This window comes from Peromyscus californicus, unplaced genomic scaffold (genome assembly GCF_007827085.1).
Source record: "Peromyscus californicus insignis strain IS unplaced genomic scaffold, ASM782708v3 Scaffold_8__1_contigs__length_139910024, whole genome shotgun sequence".
NCBI lineage: Eukaryota > Metazoa > Chordata > Mammalia > Rodentia > Cricetidae > Peromyscus > Peromyscus californicus.
In genome coordinates, this window is record NW_026294606.1 from 2,083,026 (window position 1) to 2,107,596 (window position 24,571).

The following is a 24,571-nucleotide window of genomic DNA, read 5'->3' on the forward strand; positions in this document are numbered from 1 at the left end:
CAGACAGAGACTGCCCTGTATCACAGGCTGTCTCCTTCATGGGACTGAGACCTCTGGTTCAGGGACTAACCAGAACTCTTGGCCTTTCGATTTTCCCCCATTCATCTTTACATGCATGGTCCCAAGTTGGGTACCACGACTTCAGCCATCATTTTCATGTTCAACATGGAAGAAGTGAATAGGTACTATACCAGCAGCATTTGTCTTTTCATCAAGACAACAAACTTTCCCTGAGAAGCCCACAGCTGTCTTCTGGTAACCGAGGCCCACACTTTTTGGTTATCTAGTTATGAGGCAGCATGGGAGAGACCATCTTAGGCATTTTGATTCTAAATGACAGGTAAATTGGCAGGGTACATGAAATCCTACAGGGTTGACTATAGCAGTTTAGTGTACCCTTCCCTCTTATAATAGCTACCCATTTCTTAAAGTGAATAATAAAGTCAGCTCTTAAAATAAGAAAGCTTCAGAAAGAGACAATCCACTAAAATGTTAATAGAAATGAGATTAGAGAGAGGGTAGCTCACCCCACAGCCAGGCCTTCTAGTTCAATGCACTCAACTCAGGACCAGTTCCAGATGCATGCACACACATGCACGCGCGCACACACACACACACACACACACACACACACACACACACACACACACACACACACCTGCTTTTACCCACAGGCACACTCTCTGAATCTCTTGGACTGATTTTGCTTTGCCACAGAACCACACTTGTTTTGTAAGTGAAAGGTACTTGGTGCCCTCCAGATGTTGTGAGACAGCACTGATGCTCTCATACAGCCGTTTGTTTCATTTCCTTTCAGACAGTAAAAACATGTAGCAGCAACACACCCGCTCCATCCTGGCCAGCTGCAAAAACTACATTACATCTGAAATGACATCATTCAGCTGCTACATGAAGCCAGTGGCTGCTCTGAGAAACCTGGGTGAGGTAGGGACAGCATGGGTGGAAATACCACGAAGTTAGTCAATTTCACTCTTTTTATTAGCAATGTTTTTTCCTGCCATGAAGCTTCAAAACTGAAATGGTGGCATCTACGTTGTCTGCCCAACATCTCTTATCTCTGAGACTAACCACACTGGCCAGGGATGCTCTGCTTCCAAACAGACAACGAGAAGGAACAAGGGAAAACTCATTCTAAGCCACTACTTTAAGGGGTGGGGGATCAGCAGCCAGGGCCCAAGCAGTGGCTTCAGAGCATGGTAAACCATCCCTTCTACCTGAGTCAGTTATTTCTAATGTGACTACAAGCAGAATTCATGAAAATAGACACACACTGAACAGCAACAGTAATAACGGTAGTGAAAAGAACACTCAGTTCTGAAGGCTACTGGTGCTGTGACACAGAACTCATCAGAAAACGATCTCCTTAAGCATGCACAACAACCAGGATAGGACCCGGTCCTTGGTATGTGTGAATATGTACAGAAGCTTACATGGAGGTCAGAGGTCAAGACTGGATGTCTTCTTCAGTTTCTTTCCACCTTATTTTTTGAGACAGGGTCTCTCACTGAACCTGGGGCTCACCAATTTGGCTAGACTGGCTGGTCATGGAAATTCAGGGATCTTCCCACCTCTATTTCCCTGGTGGGCTAAGAGGCACATGCCTATGCCTAGCTTTCACATGTGTGCTGGGAATCGAACTCAGGTCCCCGTGCTGGTGCAGCAAGCACTTTTCAGATGAAGCCCTTGATCCATATGGGTGATTTCACATGGCTCATCCTGACAGACCCCTCTCCCCTGCAGACTCTTCTCTGCAAGGATGCCCATGCTTTTCCAGCAACGTGTCACAGGGGTGCTACATGTCATCATCTAAAAGCACAGAGATTAGACAGGACCCAGACAATGCTGCTTTTCTGAGACTAGTGCCCCTCTGTCCTCTGCCTGCCCAGTGGGAAGCTGGTGCTTCAGGGTTAATCACATGCTTTATTAAAGATGGAAAACAGGAGTAGCCAGCATAGTGTACTGTCAAGAAGAAAACTACTCCTGGGGAAGAACCATTAACTCAGGGCAGTGACAGAGACTCCAGGCCTGTGGTATCCAGCAGGTAGATGGTTTCGGGGTAACAGGCAGGGGACATCAGGGCACAGATGAGTTAGCATCAATGCAGGGAAGGCCTGGGATCTTCTGAGATTGCTGGACACTTACTGGAAGGGGCTTTCTGAAGTCCAGCTACTTCCCCCTCTCACAAGAGAAACAAAGGCCAGGGAGCCAGCCTCCTTCCTACTCCAGGGTAGGAGCTGCCTCTATCTGTCTCCTAAGGCTTCAAAACACTTAATTCCATTTGACAAAATCTGCTCACAACAGAGCCAATCAACAGCCTTTTCCTGACTTGCTCACAGCTAGAAGCTTATGGAGACTTGGGGAAGAAAATGGGTGTGACACCTGTAGCCATACCACAGATACCTGAGATAATGCCACACCCTGTCACAGAAGCCAGATTACTAAGAATTGGTAAGACCTGGGCTTTCTTCTGCTGGTAAAGTTGCTCTTAAGGGAAATTTCAACTACATCTTTTTATTTATTTTTTATTTCTGGTCACTGGTTTAATGTGAAAGGAAAATAACAAATATGAAGGGAATGGTGTCTACCACTGTTCTCTGTAACGCTGACACAGTTCTGTAACAATAGCAGGCAACCCTCGTGTTTTTCTTCTTGTTTTTCATTCATTTACTCTAAGGATCTAAACAGTCACCTTTAAGCTAAAACATCTGCAGGGAGGGTGGAAGCCTGGTACGAAGAAACACTGGGTAATGCTGGAGCAGTAACATGGGTAACCTTAACTACAGTGTGTTTGCTTTTACAAACACTGTAATGTATGAAATAAAATATTAATAGCCATTACCTCAGTTTTTCTGAGAACAGACCTGAGTCACAACTCTGTGGCATGATTTCCACTCACGTGCCTCACCAAGTGAGTGCTATTCATGTTATGAGGCCCTGGAAGCTTCAGAGCAGGCAAGACCAGACCGACTATGTGTTTTTAGACCATAATGTCATGGAGTAAGTTGCTTATTTTGGCAACTTAGATCATTTCTTCAAATTTACCGCCTACTCCGCACTAAAGACTAATCCCCTACAAAAACGTATGAGGAGAGATGGCAAAAGTATTTTAAGTAGAGAAAGGAAGACGTTAGGGCAAGATTAATATCTCCACATAGCAACAGCTAACTTTGTGACCACTTGACTGAACTCTGACATTTGAAGCATCGAAATAGCAAAATATTTGTGTAATTAAATGTATTTTCAATGCCTGGAGCGTGCGTGCTGCAGCTAGGTTTTAAACTTTGTGTGGCTAACAAGCTTGGCTTGTTGGGGACTTCTGACAGGTCTGGCTTTCTTTGCCTGCCTCTGTTGGCCTCTGTCTTCTCAGAAAGCTCTGAACTCTCCATGGCCTCAAACCCACTGAACTGTTTTGTATGTGATGATTTTACTGTTGACCTAAATGAAAGAATCAAAGTTAGTGCCTTTCCTCTTCCCCACCTCTTTCTTTCTCTTGATAACTGCTTTCAAATCAGTGTTTAGCAATGATCCTTCAAGTCCCTTGTGTGATAATATAAAATGAGCATTCTATATTTACTGTTCGGAGGCCTAGAAGGGAGCATGCAACTTGAACCAGCAGGATGTGATTCTGGAATGGCCAGAGGCTGGACCAAATCTCTCTGCCACAGCTTAGCATCGGAGCTCCTTTCAGTGGCCAGTCACACTAAGGTGTCTCTTTTAAATTCATGTAATAAATTTAGTGTGGCTAGAGAGATGGTGGTGGACTGTAACCCACCCACAGGCAATGACGTCAAAAACTCTAGAAGGGAACACTGGACTTCTCTGTTCTCCAGAAACTTCTGCTGTGTTAAGCAACTTGAGAAGGAAGCAGACTTTCCACTAAGAAATAGCCACTTTGGCAGTCACCAGAGACAGCCTGGTGTCTTACACTTCCGCTAGCAGGAAATGTGTAGAAAATTATTTCCACAAATTAAAATGGAAGAAACTCAAAGTTCAAAGAATCTTGGAGTTAAAAGGAACTTGGGGGTCCAAAACTGACGCTCAGAGCAGACTGAGACGAATAGTTGCCCCTCGTTTTCCCAGGCACCCACCTCATCTTCACAAAATTCACTGCTTGTCCCTTGGTTGGTGACTCAGAGGAGAGTGCTCAGCTCTCAGTCCGCAGAAGGAGGGTGGCATCCACAGAACAGCCATCTTGCTTGTAAGGTAGCTCAGTGCAAGTTTGAGTATGTATGTGTGTGTGTGTGTGTGTGTGTGTGTGTGTGTGTGTGTGTGTGTGTGTGTGTGTCTGTGTACAGGTGCATGTGTAAGCTGTGCAAAACTCGGCCTCCCTTGTAGAAAACAACCAGAACATATGAATAGCTTGTTTTTGCTGGGGTCTGAGGCTGAACAACACTATCTCTGCCTGTGCCAGGGCCAACCACTAGACCTGCCAGTTCTTTGGTTTTCTCCTCTTGTCAAAAGACCCAGAAGGACACCTGAGAAACAGACATCACAGAGTAGGTCTCTCTCTCTCTCTCTCTCTCTCTCTCTCTCTCTCTCTCTCACACACACACACACACACACACACACACACACACACACACCACACCTGGTTGCACATCTTATTTTGGGGAGATTAGTGCTCCTGTGACGTCATTTACAAAGCTGCCTGTATTTTCCTTAGGAAATTAACTTTCCAATGGCAAAAGGGTAATCCTTCAATTAATAAAGTCAATAGTGATACCCTTTCGATTTCTCAATAGCTGTGTGAGAGCTGTAGTCTGTTTCCCACTCAGCTGAGTCTTCCCCTTTTCTTTAAGCCTCTATTTTAGAGGTTTAGAAAATGGAAATGACTGGCCTTGAACCAGCAAGCTAGCAGCTAATAGAGGCCACTTCTCGCTAATACTATGGGTAGCATGTGGAGAGAAGCCCATTTCTATGTATATTCTGAGACTAAGACAGAGTTGGACAATTAGGGCAGAAGGTGGACAGTGATAACGAACCATTTATTCTTTCTAGAAATACTTACTGGTGGCCTCCTAAGTGTCAGGCCTATGTTTGGGACACGGGCTACATGGCAAAGAGAAGGGACATGGATTCTGGTTTGGAGATCACAGTCTAGGAGGGGAGATACTCAACAGCAAAGTTTCTCACTTATTAAGTGACCCATCTTTTATCTCATTTCCTAGATTCTCACAGTGCAAAGTCCAGGCTGCCTTTGGACTTTTCCATCTCCTTCAGGCATTCTCTTCCTTTCCCTCCAGTCCTCAGCAGTGCCCACAACCACCTCCCACTCTCAGCAAAAATGACAAGGGTGATGGATGGCTCTTCACAGTGCCTGACTGCTTCAGTTTAAGTGTTGGCAGTTGTTAGTGATGGGTGTTATTATCTGATTGCGGATAGATTCCATTATTTATAGCTTTCCATCATAGTTCTCACTGGAAGTCCTGAATATGTGTGGCTGTGTGCATGGGTTTTCCAGAATACATTTTATGGTCCATGTTTTAATACAGTTGGAGCAAAAGTGTAAAGTGAGCTCAATGACATACAGAGGAAAAAAGGGCATGGGGTTAATAATCTGTCCCTCCAAATCTAACTACAGAAACAACAGAGAACAGGAGTTTCTACTGTTTTTTTTATATATTTTTTATTTTTTTCTCTTCTGTATATAACTCCTAGTCTCTTGTTCCACACGCAGGTCACACTTCACCTCCCCTCATTGAGATCTGGGGGTGTCAGACAGTCATTAAGGCAATTCCCACATAGCCAAGTTTACAGTGTTTTGAAATCACTTGTCTTACATGATATGTACACACAGCAAAAAGAAACCCATTAAACTTACTAAAAGATCACACTCACTGCCCTCCATTCACAGAGATGGCTACAACCAGAAACGGGGAGAAAAATCTAGACTATACAAAGTGTGCACGGCGGCAGAGAGGATTTTCGTGACTTGCTTTATTCTGCAGTGACACAAGCTGCCCCTTGTAACACATCCATCAAGAAGATATCTGTTGTGCTTTTGTGCAATGGACAAAGATGCTTTTTATCAATTCTCAGAAGTCTGCAGGACACACCATTCATGCTGTCAACTCCCCCAAAACCCTTTCAGCAAATAATAAAACCCATCAGGGACAAATGTCAACATACTAATTTGTTAAATTCAAAACAAAAGCAACATTTGGGCAAGGCACTTCCCTTCATGTTCTATCAGCACTTCAACTCACGCTGAGTTTGCAGCAACCCACAGATCATGCAATATTAAACAGGGATGTATTATGGTAACCAAATTGGGGACAGTATCTCCCCGCAGCTACACTAGCTGGGCAGCTGACACACATGCTAATCCTAACATGCAACTCTGTCTAGAGTCCTAGAAATCCTATAAAGATTCCCATGCCTAGTAACAGAACTGAGAGGGAATTCAGCTAAATAAGAAAATAAACCAGAAACATACAATTGAAATCTCTGAAGAGGACCCTAGAGCTTAATCCAGTAAGCCCAACCACAGCAGACTGGTTTGTATATGTATGTTTGTTTGTGGCATGCTAAGAAAACATTTCGCCACTGAGCAACACCACAACTACAAAACTTAATTTGGTATCAGGGAGTAGATTCCCATGTAGGCCATGATGGCCTCAAACTCGCTATGTAGCTGAGGCTGACCTTTAATTCTTGATCCTCCTGTCTCTATGTCTTGAGTGCTAGAAGGTGTATGCCATCGTGACTCACCAAAATATAATTTTTAAAGGTATGGAATACACAAACAACAGTACCTTCTTATTTATTTTTGTTTGTCTGAAGCAAGATCTCATATGGCTCAGGCTAGCTTCAAACCTCATGTAGTTGTTATGTAATTGAAGCTGGTCTGGGACTCCTGAACTTCCTGTCTCCACTTCCCAAATGCTGTGATCACCACTACACAGGTGTATTTTTAACAAAGGCTGAAGGAAACAGCAGGGCAGGCACGGCAAGGTTCAGAGTTTTACCCACAGAAACAGACAGCTTCCAGACAATCTACCTATGTTGTGTTATTGAGGTCCAGTGAGATGCCTCACTGGGCAAAGGCACTCACCAGCAAACCTGGCCACTTAAGTCCACATTTGATCTCTGGAGCCACATAAAGGTGGAAGAACAGAACCAACTCTATAAATCTCTCCCCTGGCCTCCAGACACACTTGCTTCCCCAGTAATAATAGCTGTACTATTTTTAATTAAAAAGAAAACTGCTTCAAATGGTGTCCAGTACCCTAGAGGGGGCATATCACAGTTATCGAAGAACTAGTGAGTCTGGCATAGGCTCATTCTAACTGGGTAACCTCAGGCCAGGGTCTTAACCTCTTGGGGCCTCTGTTTCCTTCTCTGAAATGAAAATTACAAACACTTTGCAGGGAAGCCAGGAGTATCTCCAGTGCCACACAAGACTCTTCCACACCACTGGATCCATGTGCCTTGCTAGGACTTACTTAGGATCAGCCCATTTCACTTTCTTTCCTCTCAGAGAAACTAATTTAGCTGGGTTTATTAACATTCAACCAAAGGGACAGCGAAGAGAACTGTTTTGGACAAAGACAAGGCAACAGATCCAGATATTTTAAAAGCTTATCTGCTTGATTGTAATGTACCACATCTGAACCAATTGCCAAAGCTAGCTGGTAGGAATGCATGTGAGACCACACATCCTTCAGGTGCCATTCTCCCCTGGGACTGTCTGGGGGTAAGAAACACCACACACATTAAGTAATGTGTGTGAAAATTTCACTTCACACCTGTTTTTTGGATACAGTACCTTCCTGTGTCTCTAGTCTCTGTGTGGACATATTGTAAAGGAAAACCAGCTTCTGTGCTATACCCTGTCTCCACCTTGTATCTGAGGAAAGCAAGATGCAGGCAGCCTCGTGAGTGTCCTTCCCACCTTCTGAACACCATTCACCCTGAGCCCTCCTCAGCCTCTGCACCCCATTCCATTTATGTGTGTGCAAGAAACAGTGATCACACATGCATGGAGAAAATGAGCTGGGTCTTCCGGGCATTTGAACACACGTCAAGGAGATGTTTTGATATCACAGGTGCTTACAGTCAGTAAGAATCCTTAAACAAATTTATAGAGGAACTTAAGAAGTATGGAGTTACCACAATAGTAAGAGTATGTGAAGCAACTTACAACACTACTCTTGTGGAGAAAGAAGGCATTCGTGTTCTTGATTGGCCTTTTGATGATGGTGCACCATCATCCAACCAGAATGTTGATGACTGGTTAAGTCCTGTAGGTTAAGTTTTGTGAAGCACCTGGCTGCTGTATTGCTGCCCATTGTGTTGCAGGCCTTAGCAGAGCTACAGTGCTTATTGGTTATTAATTAATGCATGGCATTAATTGAAGGTGGAATGAAATATGAAGATGCAGTAAAGTTCATAAGACAAAAGAGGAATGGAGCTTTTAACAGCAAGCAACTTTTGTATCTGGAGAAGTACTGTCCTGAAATGTGGCTGCGCTGCAAGGATTCCAATGGTCATAGAAACAACTGTTGTATTCAATAAAACTGGGGTGCCTGATGCCATTGTCTTGGAAGTGGAACTTCAGTTGGGACATGATTTGTCATACATAATTAACCAATGTGTCAGATTATTGAATAAGTCTACTGAAGCTTCCACAGTAATATTGAAAACCAGTTTTAACAGGCCACATCTGGATCATATTGTCTTTGGAATTTTTAAACTGCAGAAAGACATTTGATTATAAAGGCTGCTAAGTTAAACCAATATGTATATTTTAAAGGTATCTTGACTTCAAAATCTGTGTCTAAGGATACGTTGCTTTAGAAAAGAGGTTCTGCTTTTGTTTCCACAGAAGATGAGAACCTATGGATTGCTTCCTGGCTAATATGGTTTGATTGAGGAAGAACCCCTGAAAAATCTCCAATGGGAACAGATGGCCCAAATGATCAAAACGTTTCAGAGCACCTCTATTGCAGTTTCCTCTGAGTTTTACATCCAGAAATGCTTCAAGGCTATACAGGGTGAGATGATGCAGTCTCACAGACTACTCCAGTCAGGACTTGACCCTAATCCTAAATTTTCTCAGGGTCCCCATAAGATCAACCATGCCCCCAATAAGCTGGAAGTAGCCTAGAAAACTATGCCCACATTCCCAAAAAATGGATTATGGATGTTTGTCTTTGTTTAGGGGGTTTGGTTACAAATTGTTATTGGTCATAGTCAATCTCTTTCTAAAAGAAGAAAGGAGGGTATGATACAGAAATGATGGGAAAAAAAGGGTAGACTATTAAACCTACTTTAATCCAAAAATATGTTAATCTTACATATTTACATCAGTATGGATTTTAGTTTATTGATATAAATTTAAAGTTAATCTTGTTATACTGTATGTATATTTCTACTCTTGTTTAGGGTATTATCTCTATGCAGCTCATTTAAAAATGTAATATATAATTAAGAAATGTGGATTAATAGTCATCTATAACCACAAATTTATGGTCATATTAGGTATGTTTTCAAGGCCATACAGAGATATATTTTTAGATAGATAGGCAATCTTCAAACACTTCAAAGACCTACAGAATATAGCATTTAAAATGTTTTAAGGACTTAGACTTTTCTCAACAGTGAGACACATCTGCTCCTGGCATCACCAATTATTTCAAAGAGGATGATGGGCATCAAAGAAACTCCATATGGAGTTTGTTTTCCTTATGGCAAAAGCCATGCGGGCAAAGAAAGTGCCCTTGCCTTGACTGCTAACAGAAGGCTGTACAAACTGAACTAGCAGGGCACAAAAGAAAATGACTTTTGAACTTTGCTAAGACAAGGTGGGACAGTCCTTCAAAAATCTGGCTTCACAGATAAGTCTGTCAGATATGCTAGGTCTGTAGGCTGAAAATGGATGCCCCAATGTTGCAGAGGAACTTTGGGTGACTGTCCAGGCAGCCTGATGTCCTTGTCATTAGGTGGTATTATATCTTTCTGGGGTCATTGATGTAGTTGAAGACTAAATAGTTTTAGTTATAATTCTCCTTGGTTATGATAAAAGATGAATTAGATATGAAGCTTTAGACTCACAAATATAAAATGATAGAATATTTTCTTTAATTTTGCCAAATACAAATAGACTAGATATTGTAACTATAATTCTTGCTTGATAACTGTTTGTTAAATATAATTTTACTATATTAAAGCTAAAACCTTCCTTTTTGATTAGATAGAAAAGGGGAAATGCTGAGGGATGTCTTTCTGTATGCTGTGAATATATGTTGTTCCCACTGGTCAATAAATAAGCTGATTTGGCCTATGGCAAGGCAGATTAGAGGCAGGCAGGAAATCCAAGAGACAGGAAAGAGGAAGTCTGGAGAGATGCTGTGAACTGCCACCAGGAGAAGCAAGATGTGAAAGTACTGGTAAGCCATGAAGCCACATGACAACTTATAGATTAATAGAAATGGGTTAAGTTATAAGAGCTAGCTAGCAAGAGGCCTGCCATAGGCCATACAGTTTGTAAATAATATTAAGCCTCTGAGTGATTATTTTATAAGTGGCTGTGGGTCTGTGGGGCCGGGTGGGACCAGAGGAACTTGGAACCTGAGAAAGCCTAAGACTACCCTGCTCTGACCCCCAAACTGCTGGACCAGAATCTGCATTTTAGCAAGATCCTCAGATGACTCATGAAACATTAAAGTTTAGCACTTTTAAAGCTAAGATCAGGTCTGACAAAATAGTTGTTGCCAAGTTTGAGCCCTAGAACCCACATGGTTGGAGAAAATTAAACTCCTCAAAATTGTCCTCTGACCTACACATACACATTCTTCCCCCAATAAATGAATGAATAGATGTAAAATCAAGTCAGAAGTTCATGCATTTAAGAAAGTGATAGAAGCACTGCTGTAGCTAGAGTTTTCCTGCCTGGCCCACAGTCAGGACAAATCTCTCTCACCTGCCAGTCCCACAGTCGCTCAGACCCGACCAAGTAAACACAGAGACTTATATTGGTTACAAACTGTATGGCCGTGGCAGGCTTCTTGCTAACTGTTCTTACAGCTTAAATTAATCCATCTCCATTAATCTATACCTTGCCACATGGCTCGTGGCTTACCGGCATCTTCACATGCTGTTTCTCATCATGGTGGCTGGCAGTGTCTCTCTGACTCAGCCTTCCACTTCCCAGCTTTATTCTCCTCCTTGTCCCGCCTACACTTCCTGCCTAGCCAATGGCCAATCAGTGTTTTATTTATTGACTAATTAGCAACACATTTGCCATACAGAACATCCCACAGCACACTGCTGACTTTCATTGCTGACTTCTTGGCCTATTTTTCTTGTTGCTAATAACAGATGTGTGGCTAGCAGCGGGGGTTATAAGAGTCAACAGTGACTCCGTGCTGAGGGGATGAAGTCCTCACTTACTTAGCAGCTCTTACACACACTGGCATTCAGAAGCCCTAGGCCAGAGGCAGGGTCAGTGTGCCCCAGAGCAGCTCGCAGCATGCTGTCAGGAATGTGCCTGGGGAGGTGGTACAGAGAAGACACCTGTTCTTTGTTGACTTCAGAAACTGAGGTGCTTGACTTTATTATCTATTTTGTTTTTCTCCACTAAAAGCTGGAAGATATCTTAACTCCACATGAGTAACTGATTATGCAGGGGCCATATTCTACTTAATTGTTTTGATATCTCCCACCCAACCATATGGTAATGTGACATTTCATACTATTTACTCACTTTTGCATGAATTAGAAATAGGTACCCGAATAGCAACTGTCTACAACAGGAGGGGCTCTAGAGCTGTCATAGTTGCATAGGTCTGATAGCAGGCAGTCTGGCCTGTGCACAGTTACCAGGGACATGTCCTGCTTCCCCGTGACTAAACTGTGTCTTTAGTGCAAAGCTGCATGATTTTGCTTAAAGCCATTTCCCAAAATCTGAGATACATCCAGAATTCAAAACACTTTCTCAGCCCAATATAGATGACATTTGGATTGTATAGACATGCCAGTCTCCTCACTTAGGTGGAAATGAAAGTTACCAAGGACCAAAGTGTCCCCCAAAAGGTTCAGAGAGTTACTGGTATTCCTAAGATGATAGTCTGCTTGCCTTGGGATCTATTGGATTACCATCAAACACTTTCACCAGGAAAGGAGGGGTGATGAGTGGAAGAAGGGCCAGTCAGTGGTGGAGAAAGTGCTGCTGGCCGGAGAGGAGAACTCACAGAACTGGTGCTGCGAGGGGCTCGCATCAGCTCGTTTGTTGTTATTGTTTTTTTCGAGACAGGGTTTCTCTGTGTAGCTTTGGAGCCTGTCCTGGAACTCACTCTGTAGACCAGGCTGGCCTTGAACTCACAGAGATCCGCCTGGCTCTGCCTCCCGAGTGCTGGGATTAAAGGTGTGTGCCACCACCACCCTGTGCATCAGCTTTTTTTATTATTTTTTTTCCTTGAGACAGGGCTTCATGAAGCCCAGCCTGGCTTGAATACATTATGTAGCTGAGGATGACCTTAAATTTCTGATTTTTGTCTCAGACTCCCATATGTTAGAGTTACAGGCTTATGCCACCACACCAGACTCAGTTCTTTTTTTTCAAGTCAGGATCTCACTGTGTAGCTCAGGCTGGTCTTAAACCCAGAAACCAACTGTTTTAAACCAAGTGCTGAGATGACAAGCATGTGCCACCAACACCCAGCCTGAAGCTAAAATTATTTTTATGTAAACATGTTCATCATTTTTTCCTCTTTATATTGTAAGTATTTTGTCTGTAAAAAATTTCTCATATCAAGATAATAAACAGATTTATACATTTTTTTTTAAAACTGTGATTTTATGGTGTTGTTGTTATTATTTTAAAATAAACAAGTCACTATCTCATCTGGAATTTATTCTGGTGAAAGAATCATAAAATTGTATGTAGATAAATTCCAAACCGTTAACTGGTTGCTGCAGTAATATTTGTTACCAAGCCATCTTCCACCCACAGGTGCTATCTGGCTACACAGGAGGTTCAGGGCCAGTTTAGACTACGAAAGGCCCTATCTCAAAAGTAAGTATGGTGCTTAGTAGTTCATTTTTTCTGTGACTACGTGAGAATACTCTTGACAAAGGCAACTTATCAGGGAAAGGACTTATTTTAGGTCATAGTTCAAAGGGGCCATCTGTTATGGCAGGGAGGTATCAGCATCAGGAGGTTGAAGCAGTTGGTCATGTTGCTTCCATAGTCAGGGACAAGAGATGAGAAATGCCTCTTTAACTTATAAAATCGTAGGGAAAATTTTAGGTCATCTTTCTATGCCCTGCAGGCAGTGTTTATTTGTATAATAAACGCTATCTGGTACAAAATGCTAGTCATCCATGTGTTCTTAGAAAACCATTTATTTCAGCCCGACTGTCAGACCGATTATCTGAAAAGTTCATAAAGTACTCCTCAAGACTCCTCGAGCTCCCTTCGCATCTGCTATTTGCTACTTTTCATTCCAATCTTCTGCATTAGCTCCTCTTGTCCCTCTAATTACAACAGCCAGCACGATCTGTTTCACTAGCCTTGGCAAAAACTCAACTCTCCAAAGTACTTACCAATTCCAGCTTTCTTTTTCATGCTTTCTAATGAATTTGTGTCAGCTTTGATCTTTATTTCTGAATTGCTTAGGCTGATTTTACTGTTTTCTGGCCCCTTGAGAAGTGATCTTGGCCATGAATTTTTCATCAAGAAAAATTTTAGTAATACCTCACAGATTATTTTATTTATGTCATTTTCTAGGCATTATAATATTAGGTTTAATTTTTTTCTTTGACCACAAAGTTAATATAGAGGTTTTTTTTTGGAGGGGAGGTAGCTGTTATCTCTTTATTTATTTTCTAATGTTAGACTTTTATTGCATTGTAGCCAGAAATATATTTCTGAGGAACAAACTGACATTTTCAGATATGACTAATGTCTACAAATGTTCTATGGCCTCTCTCCCTCTCTCCTCCCCTACCACTCTCATCTTTCTTAAAGTTTTGTTATGTAGCACAGGCTGGCATCAAGTCACTATCTAACCTAAGCTGGCTTCAAACTTGTGGCAATCCCTCTGCCTCATCCTCTTACCTATCAAGGCATGAGCCACCATGCCAGGCCATGAGCAGTTTTTTAAAGCAAGAAATTAGACATGTTACACTTTTTCTTTAAAGCAGGAGTCGCACTGTCTTCCTGTTTGAACTCTAATATACCTACTGTGTGTGGTGAGTAACTCTTGTTCAGTATTTAGATGCTGAGCAACGAGTGAATGAATGAAGAAAGTAAGCTGCTTGTCTCTACTGGACTTGTGTTTTAGAGGTTAACTGGCTCGATCTGATACGATTGACAGACCACAAAGTCATTTGCTTCATAGGGATTCATGGCACAATGCACCAATGAAAAAGCTACAATAAGATTTGATAGTGGCTGTTAAGAACCGTGGTGGTTTAAATGAGAATGTCCCCCATGCACATGAACACTTGGTCTCCAGTTGGTGCCTCTGTATGGAGAGGTATAGCCTTGCTGGAGAAAGTACATCATTGGGGGTGGGTTTTGAGGGCTTATAGTCTTGCCCCACTTCCTGTTTTCTATCTCTCTCTTTCTGCTTCCTACATATAGATGAAAATGTAATTTCTCAGCTTCCTGCTCTTGTCATACGTTGTCACGCTTTCCCCTGAATTATGGATTACTCCTCTGGAGCCATCAGCCACAATAAATTCTTTCTTCTGCTGTGGGATGTTCTGTATGGCAAATGTGTTGCTGATTAGTCAATAAATAAAACACTGATTGGCCAGTGGCCAGGCAGGAAGTGTAGGTGGGACAAGGAGGAGAATAAAGCTGGGAAGTGGAAGGCTGAGTCAGAGAGAGACACTGCCAGCCGCCTCGATGACAAACAGCATGTGAAGATGCCGGTAAGCCACGAGCCATGTGGCAAGGTACAGATTAATGGAAATGGATTAATTTAAGCTGTAAGAACAGTTAGCAAGAAGCCTGCCACGGCCATACAGTTTGTAAACAATATAAGTCTCTGTGTTTACTTGGTTAGGTCTGATGGCTGTGGGACTGGCGGGTGACAGAGATTTGTCCTGACTGTGGGCCAGGCAGGAAAACTCTAGCTACATTCTTCTTTAAGTTGCTTTTGGCCATGGTGTTTTATCACAGTAGAAAAAAAAAGTAACTGATGTACAAACCTAAGCAATGTCTCTATTTCTCAGATGTCCCCCGTCTCATTTTATGGCTCCAGTCCTAACTTACCCTGGAACCAGGCTGCTCTGTTCCCTTACTCCCCTCCTCTACTCTGGGGATCCTTGAAGACTGACATTTTGGCATGCAATCTGAAGAGCTGTATAACAATGTAAAGCCCTGGGTATCTGTTTGTCTTCTTGATAAGACTAAAACAACTGGGACTTTGCTTTCTTTTCTGTCCTCTAATGTGTCTGAAGTGTTCACTTAATACCTGCTTTAGCAGTGGGAAAAGAGCTAGAGACAGTACCACCTTGAAGACAGGTTGCTGTTTAGCTGACAGTGTCGTGACCTTAGCTTTGTCATTTCAAATCTCTGGGCCTCAGCTTTTTATAGGGTCACATTAAAGTCTGTTTGAGGCTTAATAATGCAGTAATTTTCTCATAGCTGATCTCTCTCTCTCTCTCTCTCTCTCTCTCTCTCTCTCTCTCTCTCTCTCTCTGTCTCTCTCTCTCTCACACACACACACACACACACACATTACATGCATTCACCCACACATACACAGCCATCTCCACTTGGCTAGATGGTAATTGTAACAGACAATTACAAAATACAAATGTCAGCACCTTCCAGATGTGGCTCTCACACAGAGGCTCCGTTTAACTCCAGTTCTGCCTGCTGTATTCACTTGGAGAACATGAGGTGTCGCTCCCTCTGGGCCCATTTTTCAAAGCAGCACTCCGCAGCCCACTGTGCCGGGCACTGCACCTGTGGCTGGGTTGACCTAGGCTCTTACTGGGCTCCTTGGAGCAGCTGCTTTCTCTCAGGTCTTGCTGTTCTCCCTGGAACCACTCTAAGTTAACCCTCACCCTCAGCTTGTCTGCCAGGAACCTATCTACTCACCATCTGAGATGCAGAGCTACCACCCTACTGGGGCTCACTTCACCCTTCTCAGGACTACTCTAATTGCTTTGTAACTAACCAGCTTCCACAGGAAACAGTCTATCCTATACAATACCACCAACTAATCTGCCTACAGCACAGTTCTCCACCACAAGACCAACTTTCTATCATTTCTGTGTTGAGTCAGTCAATCAAAAGGAACTCTCCCCACTATTCCAGAATTACTTGAGCAGTGTGACAACCAGCAGTAGAGTGACCCCTAGAATTGCTTGGGAGTCCAAATGTTTATATTTACTTTCTACTTGTATCACATACTACTGTGCCAGTCAGCTTTCTGTTACCATCAAAAACCTGTCAGACAGATAAAACTAAAAGCACAAAAAGTTGCCATTTGGGAGGTTTTGGCTCATACTGTTGGCCTCAAGGCCTTTGGGCCTATGATGTGGGGCTGCAGAAGCAGGAACAAGGCTACTCACCTCAGACCTGGAAGTGAAGAGAGGAGGAAGAAGGTAGGTGCCACCACCTCCCTCAAGGACATGCCCTTAATGACCTCAATAGTCTTCTTCAAAGTGTCACTACCAGGAAAAGGTGGAGTTTAGGCTCTGACAGTAATGTTGCTTAAAGATTTTAAAAGCTCAATTAGGTTTCCCATATAGTATAGTGGGTAGACCCTAAGTGTAGTGATATTTTGTTTGTTCTCTAACACATAAAGCTTGCCTGGAGATCAGAGTGTCAAACTAGCCACTAGAGGCCAGGCAGTGGTGGCTCACACCTTTAATCCCAGCACTTGGGATCTCATGCCTTTGATCCCAGTACTTGGGAGGCACATAGAAGTGATATGGCTAGGCAGAGAGAGGAAGTGATAAGGCAGGGTGGAGACAGAAGCTGGCCCCTTTCGGTCTGAGGATTTGGTAGAGGTAAGAAGTGGCTGTGCTTGATCCTTTGTCTCTCTGATTTTTCAGCATTTACTCCGATATTTGACTCTGGGTTTTTATTGATAAGACCAATTAGAATTCATGCTACATCTGGCATCCAACTTTTGGGGCACAAATTGACAAAAAAAACGCCGCTTGCCTGTGACTTTGCAGCCACCGGCACAGGCTGGAGCTACATGCGGCTGGACTCACTACTCCACCGGCTAGGTTTTCCTTTCTTTTGGGATTTTTCTGTTGCAGTCTATCCGCAGCAAACTTCATAGGCTTTTGGGCTCCAAAAACTGCAGGAGTTACCTGCTTTTGCACATTCACCCATGCAGACTGCTGTGGGATGTTCTGTATGGCAAATGTGTTGCTGATTAGTCATGAAATAAAACACTGATTGGCCATTGGCTAGGCAGGAAGTGTAGGCGGGACAAGGAGGAGAATAAAGCTGGGAAGTGGAAGGCTGAGTCAGAGAGACACTGCCAGCCGCCATGATGAGAAACAGCATGTGAAGATGCCGGTAAGCCACGAGCCATGTGGCAAGGTATAGATTTATGGAAATGGATTAATTTAAGCTGTAAGAACAGTTAGCAAGAAGCCTGCCACGGCCATACAGTTTGAAACCAATATAAGTCTCTGTGTTTACTTGGTCGGGTTTGAGAGGCTGTGGGACTGGCAGGTGAGAGAGATTTGTTCTGACTGTGGGCCAGGCAGGAAAACTCTAGCTACAGCAGACAGCTGGCTCTTTGGCTTCTTCTCTCCTGGTGGGTTGTAGGCTCTCCCTGGACCCCCTCCTCCAGCTTCTGCCAAACTAGGTAGCTGCCTTGAAACCTGCTCAGGCTTCTACTGTTCTAAGCAGAAGCAGTCAGCCTCACATTGAATCATCATTGTCAGCAGATTTGGTGAGACAATTGGGAATTCTTAAAGAGGGAATTAATTTTTTAAAAAAAGTTCTTTTCCCACGTTAAAAAATGGGAAACACTATTACAATGGAGAGAGTTAGGTCTCTGTATGATTATAAGATGCATGGTTTGAAAATGGAACAATTAGATGAGAGGATAATTAATTTAAATGGAATTTATGTAATGTCAATTATAAACATTATGTTTGATCATTTTTGTTTTATCATTAAAAATGTTGGTTAATATGAATGCCAAGATAAAAGTTTTAGAAAAACTTATTAAAACAGATCATAGAGATATTCAGACCCAGACAGAGGAATTTAAAAGAGAACCAATCTCAGCATTGCATTATAAGGTTACAGAGGAACAGCATAAGGTTTTCAAATAGCCAACCTTAATTTTTCTAGTAACCTTACAGGAACTGCCAAATGATAGATATCCCCAAGGCTGTATAAGAGCTGAATGGACCCCTGTGCAAATGTTAGAATTGAGGAGATTCAAGGAAGTGATAATCTCATACGGCACGCATTCACCTTTTGTGAAGCAGATGTTAAACTCATGGTCAACTTGTAATAGAATTATCCAAGACTGGAGAGACTTGGTTACAGCAGTTTTGGAACCTGGTCCTCAGTTACAGGGGAGAACTTGTGGAAAGATGAGGCTAAGACCACTGAACAACAAAGTAGGGCTAGAGGTATGGAAATCTCCCAAGACCAACTTCTTGGAGAGGGAGATTATGCTAATGTAGAAAGGCAATCTCTGTATGATGACCACACCCTGGCTTTATGACATGCAGCAGCCTTGAATGCTTGGGACAGAATTAAAGAAGTAGAAAAGAAAACTGAGTCATTTACTGAAGTTATGCAGGGCCCAAAAGAAACCTTCACTGATTTCTTACAAAGACTGACTTCAGCAGTAAATAGAATGATACCAAATTCAGAAGCTAGACACATAATAATTGAATCTCTGGATTTTGAAAATGCTAATGCACAATGCAAAAGGGTAATTAGGCTGTTAAAGGCAAGATCAGCACCCTTGGAGGAATGGATCCAAGATACAATCAATATTGAATCTCATAACCATGATGAAGCTTGGATAGGAGATTTCCAGAGGTTTGAAAAAAAATTAAAATGTCAAGTGTTTCAAGTGTGGTAAACAAGGTCACCTAAAAGGGGATTGTAAACAGGACATTCCTAGAAATAATGCTTTTCCTAAGAATAATCCCAACAGAATACCCCTCCCTTCTGGAGTACGCAGAAAGTGTGACAAAGGCAGACATTGGACTAATGAATATAGATCAACGAGGAACAGTCAAGGTAACCCTTTGCCATTGGGAAATGCCTTGAGGGGCCTCTCACAGGCCCCCATATCAAATTTGGTTCAGTCATTTCCTGTCATTGTGGAGGAAACTCCTTCTCAGAGCAATTAAAGGACCTAATGCCTATTGTAAAAAAAAACATACTATTTTGGATGCTAGAACAGCTTTAGAAAATAAAACAAAAATTTCAGTAGAAACCAGAACAAGAGAGACCTCTTAATCTCTTAAGTAGAAGAGATGATAGTTCATCAATCAGTATGACTAGTCAATCTAAACTAACTTATATGACTAACAAATGCTTTTCATTTGATCAGATATAACTTTCCAAAAGAGAACCTCCCCAAAATTAGGGTTGAGGAAGGGTTTTGTTTTTGTCTTTTCAGGAAAATGAAGGCATCCAGATAAGGAATCTGAAGAACACTGGACAAATGAGACACATGAAGAAAAAAGACAAATCATCAAAAAAAAAAAAAAAAAAAAAAAAAAGAAGTCCCAAGAAAAAGAGTAAATTGGCCTATTGATACATCAAATCTCCAACAGGATAAAATTTCATAAATCTTCCCAAACATTTGTTTCTGCTGTTCTTTACAGACACATAATACAAATAGTCTTTTTGTAGTCCTAGTTCAATTGAAAATTAAAGGTGGCTTTGGAGTTGGAGCATGGCTCTCTCCTTCTCTAAACCCAAGCATGCTTGTTAAAGTGAAATCCAAAAATCTGTCTTATGTCAGAAGCCACCTGATATGGGAGACAGAAGAAAAACCAAATTTAGGGATATTTTATTGCCACCAATTTCATAATCCTTTGGTTTTATTTTGACTCTTAAAATTTTTTCACAAGTTATGACTATTATCTCAAAATTTATAACATCCATCTATCTATCCATCTATCCATCTATCCATCTATCCATCTATCCATCCATCCATCCATCCATCCATCCATCCATCCATCCATCCATCCATCCATCTATCTATCTATCTATCTATCTATCTATCTATCTATCTATCTATTTTAAACTTTTTGTCATTATACTAATGGTCATATAGAGTACTAACTAATTCTAGAAAAGGGCTTCATTTTGCTGTGGGATGGTCTGTATGCCAAATTGCTCTGATTGGTCAATAAATAAAACACTGATTGGCCAGTGGCCAGGCAGGAAGTATAGGCAGGACTAACAGAGAGGAGAACAGAGAAAACAGGAAGGCGGAGGGAGTCACTGCCAGCTGCCGCCCATGACAAGCAGCATGTGAAGACGCCGGTAAGCCATGAGCCATGTGGCAAGGTATAGATTTATGGAAACGGATTAATTTAGACTATAAGAACAGTTAGCAAGAAGCCTGGTACAGCCATACAGTTTGTAAACAATATAAGTCTCTGTGTTTACTTGGTTGGGTCTGAGCAGTTGTGGGACTGGTGGGTGACAGAGATTTGTCCTGACTGTGGGCAAGGCAGGAAAACTCTAGCTACATCATTTAGCATCCTGTACATGATTTCAGGTTTGAGTCTCTATCAGGTAAGTAGGAATTAAGTGTTTGTACTCTGGATGTACATAACAAATATTGATCCTTTAACTTTTTTGAGTTCTGCGGCATATGATAATTAAAATGTTTAAGTTTTTTGTAGTGAACCAAAACCATGCCTAAAAGGAATCTTTGAAGTCTTTGAAAGGATGATGGGGCCCCACAATGATGATTCCACCAGGACTATGATAACTCCACTAAGCTGACAAATACCACCCAAAGATCAGCTTTGGACTACAAACTGCTCAGGACCAGCTGAGATGATCCAGACTCTCAGATGACTCTAGCCAGGACTTGAGACAAGCCCTGCATTTTCCCATTATGCAGAGATGGGACAACAAATGATACAGCTTCCTCTCCCAAGACTGGACAATTAACCCACATTTTTCTTTTCAGAATCCCCTAAAGATGCCATCACTCCCAGACAGCAGGAAGTAAATTTAAGAACACAATGCCCACATTTCTAAGAGGTTGGGTGGGTGGTTTTGGTCTTTCAATGAGTTATGGATATGTGTCATTGTTTAGAATGGTTGGTTACAAGTAATGGTTTTAAAAAAAAGCTGAACAAAGGAGATTAGATTCAGGGTTCTTGTTTTGAAAAGAAAAAAGAAAAAAGGGGAATATAGAAATGATAGGATAAAGAGGGTAGATTACTGAATCTACTCTGAAAAGAAAAAAGCAGGTAATAGACATGCTAGAATAAAAAGGTAGATTATTGAGTCTACTTTTAAAAAGCAACTACTTGTTTTAAATATTTTACATTGATATGGATCTTTGTATATTGATACAAATTTGAGATTATTTTTGTTAGAACATACTGTACATACATTTCTACTCTTATTCAAGGTATTGTGCCTATACAATTCATTTAACAATGTAATGCAAATTTATAGTCCTTGAAAGTTATTATTATCAACTATTTAGGATAATAAGGAAATGCAGTTTAGTAGTTGGTCACCTATTATAATCAAACTTGTAGTCATGTTAGGTATGTTTTCAAGGTCAAACAGAAATATACTTTAGATAGACAGGTTGTCTTCAGACACTTCAGAGATCTACAGAATATGGCATTTAAGATGTTTTAATAACAGGTTCTTTTTTATTTTTTTAAATGACAATGAGACATGTCTGCTCCTGGTAGCATCAATCTTCTTCAGAGAAGATGATGGGCATTGAAGAAACTCCACATGGAATTTACTTTCTTTGTGGCAAAAGTTAGCTACTGGGCAAGAAAATGCCCTTGCCTCGACTGCTGACAGTATGCTGTCCAAATGGGCCAAGCAGGACACAAAAGAAAGAACTGCTGAACTTTGCCAAGACAAGGTAGGACAGCCCTTTAGAAAAGCCTGCTTCACAGAAAAGTTTATCAGATATTCTAGGCCTGTAGGCCAAAGATGGATGCCCCAATGTTGCAAAGGAACCTTGGGTGACCGTCTAGGAAGCCAGCTGTTTCTGTCATTTCTCACATTTTTTTGGAAGTCGATTGCTAGCACTTCCTGCTTATTCAGATAATATTATTTCCTTTTTGGGTCTCTGATGGAATTGAAGACTTTATAGTTATAGTTTTCTTTGTTACCAGATTCAGAAAAGAAATTCACTAAAGAGGTATAAAGTATATAGGGTTGAGAGACATTAAAAGATAGTTTTGGTAATGCAAGTTAGGATAGAAAGGGTAAAACCCTTTGCATTCACCAAGATAGGATCGATAATGGACTATTTTCTCTGAATTTGTCAGATTCTAATGAACTAGACATTATTGATGTATTTATTGCCTGTGCATAATATATATTGTACTTATTGCATATAGTTTTTTAATATTAGTTATAACAATCTTTTTTTATTTTAGACAAAAAGGGGGAAAAGTGATGATATTTTGTTTGTGCTCTAACAAATAAAGCTTGCCTGGAGGTCAGAGTATGGAGTCCAGGTAGTGGTGACACACACCTTTAATCCCAGGATTTAGGATCTCATCCCTTTGATCCTACTTGGAGTACTTGGGAGGCACATGCCTTTAATCCCAGAACTTGGGAGGAGGAAGCAGGAAGTGATATGGCTGGGTGGAGAAGGAAGTGATGGCAGGGTGGAGACAGGAGTTTGGTCCCTTTCAGTCTGGGGATTTGGCAGACATAAGAAGTAGCTGTGGCTTGCTCCTTTGTCTCTCTGATTTTTCAGCATTTACTCTGATATTTGACTCTGGGTTTTTATTGTTAAGACAAATTAGAATTTGTGCTACACCTAAGGATGCAGCTTAATGGGTTTTCACAACTTACTAAAAGGTAACCACTGTCCAGACGACAAGACAGGACGTTCCTGTCATGAAGAAGAACTTCCTTATGTTTCATTCCCTTTGAACCCATGTAACTCACCAGCACTGGGTCAACTAAAGAATATTTTTATTTTAACCATTTGCAACCACTCAGTAGAGTGTGGGAGAAGAAAGATGCCTATTCTTTAAAGAAAGCTGGCAAATCCCAAAGAGGATGAGCCCAAATAAATCCATGCCAAGATGCATCATGAATAAACTTCTGTAAAGCCTAAAGAAAAAAATACTAAAAATAGAGAAAAAATGGACTACTCTAAAGGCTCTTCAACTCTAAAGACAGTTTTCCTACCAGAATTCAGGAGGACAAAAGGAAGTGAGTGCACTGTGGTCCTAAAGTGCCATCAGATACCAACCTGTCTTTAGATGCAGTGAGATGATCTTCTACGAGCAAAGGGAAAATAAAGGCAATCTCAGATTAAGGGAAATGAAGGGTTTTGTTGTGGGCAGATTTACTCCTAAAGAATGGCCAGAGAAATTCTTGAAAGAAGAAAAGATGACAGAGAAGGCTGGAGTATCAAGAGGAAAGGGACAGAAGGGTCAGCTACAGAAGTCAATAGGACAGGCTATCTTTCATTTCTTTGATTTAAATGCAAGAGTTCTGTACTACATTGGATGAGGTAAACTTTACTGAAAGTAAGCTGTAAGATGATACATATAAATGGTAGCACCTCAAGATACTACTAGAAACTATAAGTCACAATATGCTAAAATTTATAAATATTTAAAATAGCAAGGAAAATGAGAATGTTAGAGGAACAAACAAAATAATAATACTAAATGCAAATGGTCTAAATATACCAATTAGAAAAAGAAAAAGAACAACTGAACTATAGAAGAATCTGTCTGAAACAAGTCCCTTCAAACATTACAACACAGGTAGGCTAAGAGTAAAGGTATGATTCAACACACATCATATAAACATTAATTAAAACGGAATAGCTACATTAATATTAGACAGAGCTCACCAGGGCAAAGAATAGTACAAAAAACAAAGATGATTCCCTGCCAGGAAGGAACAGCTGTCCTAAAAGTATATGCACCAAAAACAAAGAATGAAAGTACAAGGGTTAGCAACTTATAGAAATGCCACAATCATAATTATACTTGAAACATAAAGCTGGATGAAGATATCAAAATTTCTAGATGCAGCCAAAGCTGAATTACAGGCAAATTCATAGTAGTAGCTGGTAGTTTTAGGAAAATATCTCACATCAATGACTCACTTGAAGAAACTAGAAGCTTATCTGGAGGTAGTGAATGTACCTGTAGATGCTGTCCCAGCAACCACAGCGGATATATCCTTCTCTTCTTTACCTAGGGGCAATGAATACCCCTGCACATGCTATCCCAGGAACCATAGCTGATGTGTTCTTTCTCTTCATTACTTGGGGATAATAAATGCACCTGTAGATGATGTCCCAGGGACCACAGCTGATGTGCTTCCTGTATTACCTGGGGTAGTGAATGTATCTGTAGATGCTATCCCAGGAACCATAGCTGATATGTT

At 41.4% G+C, this 24,571-nt stretch overlaps 1 protein-coding gene and 1 pseudogene across 11 annotated transcripts in view; one reads left to right on the forward strand and one right to left on the reverse strand.

Moving 5' to 3' along the window:
* Aopep (aminopeptidase O (putative)) overlaps positions 1-24,571 on the reverse strand; it is a 348,639-nt gene that overhangs the window by 187,406 nt on the left and 136,662 nt on the right. The window lies entirely within an intron of this gene.
* Positions 6,272-9,976, forward strand: LOC128102940 (protein tyrosine phosphatase type IVA 1-like; annotated as a pseudogene).